Raw genomic sequence first — 4,894 nt, 5'->3', positions numbered from 1 at the left:
GGCCAAATGTTCCTGGTCCATCTTAAATTTATTAAAAAAATGTTGCCTAATTGGGAGGAAAGTAAGTGAGTGTTTTGTTAGGACGATGCAATCCGAGGTGAGGGGTGATGAGTCTAATGTTTTTGCATGCCATTCACCTCGGGGTGTATCTGCTGATTCCGGGAGGCCAGGAGTTCCGGGGGGGTATGCGCAGCTGCCGAGAATGGGCAGGTCCCGTTCAGCAGAGCCCCCGCGGGATCCCATGAGAGGTCCTCCCTTGTGTTATTTTTGTGGACATCTGGGACATGTTAGACGTTTTTGTCCCAACTTTGTGCCAGGGCCTATATCCCAAGAACCCCGGGAGCCCTTTAACCCCCAACGGCCCCGGGAGTTTTCTAGACCACCTTTCGGAGTTAGACCTCCGTATCCAGCAGTGAATGACCCTAGGCAGTATCAGCAGTACAGCGGTCTTCAAATGGTTAACCCAGTCTCACAGGAGCCTTCTGCTCCTGCTCCTTCCCTAATGGCTTTCACTCATCCGCACCCGGAGGTCCATGCTATTAAGGGAGGGGTCACTCCTCCTCGTCCCTACGCTCCCCTGATCAAGGAGCTACGGGAACATGAGGACCGGACCCTGACTAAGGATCTCTTTGGGGCGGAGATGGTAGCTGTTGGACGGAAGCCATGTCCAGATGGGGATGATGGATTTTTCGGGCTTCCCACGGCAGGTAACACTGATTGATGGAGTGCTCCCCCCTGTTCCCCTTACCCTCCTTACCCCCCTTTCCCTGGGCAGGGACGGTAGACCTTATGTCAGAGGGAGAATAGAGGGGCTGCCTTGGGAAGACATCCTCATCGATACAGGAGCCTCAGTTTCAATAACATGACACAAATTGCAGTCACCCCCTGGACTGCCTGAGACTACACTTTTGTAGAATTTGATGACTCCTGTATTCAAGCAGTAAAAAGTCGTTCAGTAAACCTGAGATTTCAGGACACAGGGGGATCGAAGCAAAGGGGTCTTCGATGCGCTTTTTGGGTAAACCCACAGTTACGGTACACTATTTTGGGAACTGATGTTTTGGGATCAATGGGAATTGTTGTTGATTTATGTAACAAAGTCTTGTGGCGGAACAAAGAAGCCACTATCTGTTCTGTAATTGTCCCTGTAGAGGAGGAGGAGGAGGAGAGTCATAAATTACCCATTGCTAGTTTCAGAGCATGTACTGGTGAAAATGTTGAAAATGCTGACAATGATGCTTTAAAGAATGAATTGAAGCAAAAGTTCCCTGAATTGTGGATCTCAAAGAAAACTGATTGTGGGTTAATGCAAACTCAGGTTAAAATTGATGGTGAAAAACTGCCACCTTTCCAGCGTCAGTACCGTATTCCGGAGGACGCAATCCCTTACATAAGGGTTGCAGTCAGTGAATTGGAGAAACAAGGTGTTGTTGTGAAAGGTAATTCTCCATGTAACAGTCCTATTCTACCTGTAAAAAAGGAAGATGGCAGTTTTCGAATGGTAGTAGACCTGAGACTTGTAAATAAGTACACTCCCTCAGCTGCTCACCTTGTTGCATCTGTCCCTGAAGTTATGTCACAGCTGAGGAGTGATTGTAAAGTATTTTCTTGTTTGGATATTTTAAATGGCTTTTTCTCAGTACCCCTAACAACTGAATCTGCACTCCGCTTCGCATGCGGTTGCCCATGGGATTTCACAGTTCTCCTGTGTATTTCCATCAGGCATTGGCTCAGATGTTAGAATCCCTTGGTTACGGAGACAAAGTCTTACAGTATGGGGATGATTTATTGATTCAAACTGTCGATGAATGTGAACACAGAGAAACCCTTGAAAATGTTTGTCAGGCTTTAGAAGAGGCAGGACTCAAAATGAGTCTAGATAAAGTACAATTGATTAAATCAGAGGTTAAATTTCTGGGTGTGTCTGTCTCAGCAGAAGGAAAGAAGCCCATGCATGATAGGGTTAAAGCTATTCAAGCTGTTCCCCTACCAACTAATATTACTGAACTCAGAAAATTTTTGGGTCTTATTAATTTTTCCAGAGAATTCATTGAAGATTTTGCTTATTTGGCTAAACCACTGTATGATTTATTGAAAAATGTTGATAATGACTTTGACCTTGTTAATGTAGAGGGAACCGCCTTACAGGCTTTTGAGGGATTGAAGCGCGCCCTTACGGCAGCTGCTGCATTGATTAACCCTGACCCTTCCCAGCCTTTCTACAATCAGACTCACACTGGTGATATCTCTATTTCTTCTGTGCTCCTACAAAAATGGCCCAAAGAAAGCCCAGAAGTGTCTAGTCAGTTGTATGCCCTAGGTTATTACTCCAGGTTGCTGACCCCCATGGAAAAAGGATTCACTCAGTGCATGAAGCACCTACTGGGCGTGCACTGGACTATGAATCAAGTGAGACATATAGTGGGATTTGCTCCCTTAATTCTACAGACCCCACATGTCACTTTAAAAACTATGCTGAAGGGAAAAGCTTCAGGTATCAATTCACAGAGAATGGCCCAATGGATCATTGATTTTGAGACTAGAGACTTACAAGTCGAAGTGGGTGAAAAATATCACTTAGCCCAGATGATGCAGTATGCAGGAAAAAGTCACGATTGTCAAATGGAACAGGCTAATGTTACTCCCTCTCCCTTCCGAGCAGACTTTCAAGAGGGAATCCCCTGTGCCTATATTGACGGAGCTCGCTATTGGCATGAGGGGCATTACGTCACAGGCTTCGCTGTGTGGTTTCCAGCTAAGCCATTGCTGCTGCAGTATAAACTCCCTGGTCATTTCTCCGCTCAAAGAGCTGAGTTGGAAGCAGCTTTACAGGTCATTCTCGTGTGTCCAGAGCCAATGAATATCTTCAGTGATAGCGCATATGTCGTGTCGTCACTCACTCTATATCTTAATGTATGGGCCCTTAGGGGGATGGTTGATTCTCAGAACAAGCCCTTGCAGCATGCAGACATTCTAAAACAAATTGAGCAACGGGGTAAAGAATTTCCAAAATTATGGTCCTTCTGCAAAATTAAAGGACACCAAAGGCTGATTCCTGATCCCCACATCCTTGGCAATGCATATGTAGACCACGCAGCCAAGGAGGCTGCACTCACAGGCGATGACAAATATCCTCAAGAAATCATCGCTGCAGTCACAAAACAACCCCGTGAGCCCCCCCCTTGTCTTTTCTCCTCTGCAAGATCTCATGAAGGCACAGGAGAAGGATGGAGACTCATCCCTGTTCAATTCCCTCGAGTCCCTGCCCATTGAGGGGGAGTGCTTGTACTACAAACGGGTTAATGATAGACTAGTGCTTTACATCCCAACAACAATGATTAAGTTTTTGCTCAAATTTTCAAGCTAAAAAGGTGATTAAAATGGTTCATATCAATCAGTGTAGACTTCTTAATTATCTTACTGAGATTTCTGGTAAGGACTGATACTCCACTTTTTTTCTATTTTCTCCAGGTCAGCTGAAGATTTTCATATTCGACTCCTAGGACCATGAACCTATTGGATGACCAGGAGAAGATGTTTCACACTATACAGTGGGACTCTGATAGTGTGAGAGGGGGAGAAGATCAGGAAAATCCAGAAGACAAAGAATGAGAAGAAAAAGACCAAAAGACTTGACTATTGTGCAACTTTTTTTTTCGGGACTATTTGAATTATTTTTTTATTATGTGTTTGTGCTATTTTTAGGGACTTTTGCCTTACACACACACGTGCATAAAGTGCTGAATTACCCCAATATTCTTATTTTCAATAATTCACCCATGAATATTGCAGTACTGTATGTTGTACTCTGGATAGAGTACAAGAGGGGGACTTGTAAGAGAATGGTCAGTCAGAATATACTGAGCGGCCATGTTGTCTCTAGCAGCCATTTTGTCAGAATTACACAAGTTGTAAAGGAATCTACTTCTACAAAAGAACTAATAGATGGAGGATGGCAAAATGAGATCATGTCTCCTAGCAACCTCAGCCGATGTGCGTAGAGGAAGATTGGATCGATCAATAGGGTCACAGGTCACCAAATATATGGCCAGTATGCTTATACGTGATAGTGTGGTAGCGAAGTGTAGAGTAGTTAAAATGTCAGGATGTAAGAATTTAGGGACCTAGACTGGAGACAATGATAAGATTTTAGGACAGTAGCCATAGATACCAATGACTTATGGGTTTTAGTGTTGCTTGAAGAAATGTTAATTAATATCTTCGTATTATGTCATTATAGTCTCTTTTCTAAACCACGTTTCTGTAGATTACCATGAAAACGCCTTAGAATTATAATGTTAACGCCCTCTGCGGCAAAATGCAGCTTTCTTTGTTCTGATAATGTATAAGAAGCTCTTGTTACTGTTGCTTGTTGCCATTCCATCGCCATCATGCCACTGTGCCTCACCATGGCCAGGGCACAGAGCCTTACCATCGCCAGACTTCCTAGCAAATCTCTGCCTGTCTGAATTCCTGTTTTTGCCTGCATATTCCAGCTCCTCTGTTATTCTGTATCTGTTTTGCTGTGTATCTCCGAATAAACCTTCAACCTCAGCTTGATAAGAGATCGTCTGTGGAACTTCTTCCCGACTCTTCCAGCTCTCAGTAGGACTTTTTCTTACAGAAAACACTGGAATATCTGACAAAAATGCCCACATTTTTAGCTCAAAGATATATGAGGCGTGTCACAGATATATACAGATTGTAAAATATGCGGCCTGTTTTTTAAAAATGCAAAATAGTGCTGTATATAACTAGAGTGACAAAAAAAAATTCAAATACCGGCCTAAAATGCCCAAATTTTTACCACACGGATGTATGAGGCATGTCACAGATATATCAGACTGTAAAATATGTGGCCTGTTTTTTTTTTTAAATGCAAAATAGTGCTGTA

At 43.5% G+C, this 4,894-nt stretch overlaps 1 long non-coding RNA gene across 1 annotated transcript; it reads left to right on the top strand.

The window, feature by feature from the left end:
* Window positions 1-618: 618 nt before the first annotated feature.
* LOC141097785 (uncharacterized) lies at window positions 619-4,563 on the top strand. Its single transcript, XR_012234048.1, has 2 exons — window positions 619-707; window positions 3,472-4,563. It is a non-coding gene; the product is annotated as an uncharacterized lncRNA (long non-coding RNA).
* The last annotated feature ends 331 nt before the right edge of the window (window positions 4,564-4,894 follow it).

The sequence above is a fragment of the Dendrobates tinctorius genome, unplaced genomic scaffold (assembly GCF_039654945.1).
Source record: "Dendrobates tinctorius isolate UK_male_01 unplaced genomic scaffold, ASM3965494v1 ptg000086l, whole genome shotgun sequence".
Taxonomy (NCBI): Eukaryota; Metazoa; Chordata; class Amphibia; order Anura; family Dendrobatidae; genus Dendrobates; species Dendrobates tinctorius.
The sequence above is the reverse complement of the archived record's forward strand: the minus strand, read 5'-3'. Positions and strand labels throughout refer to the sequence as shown.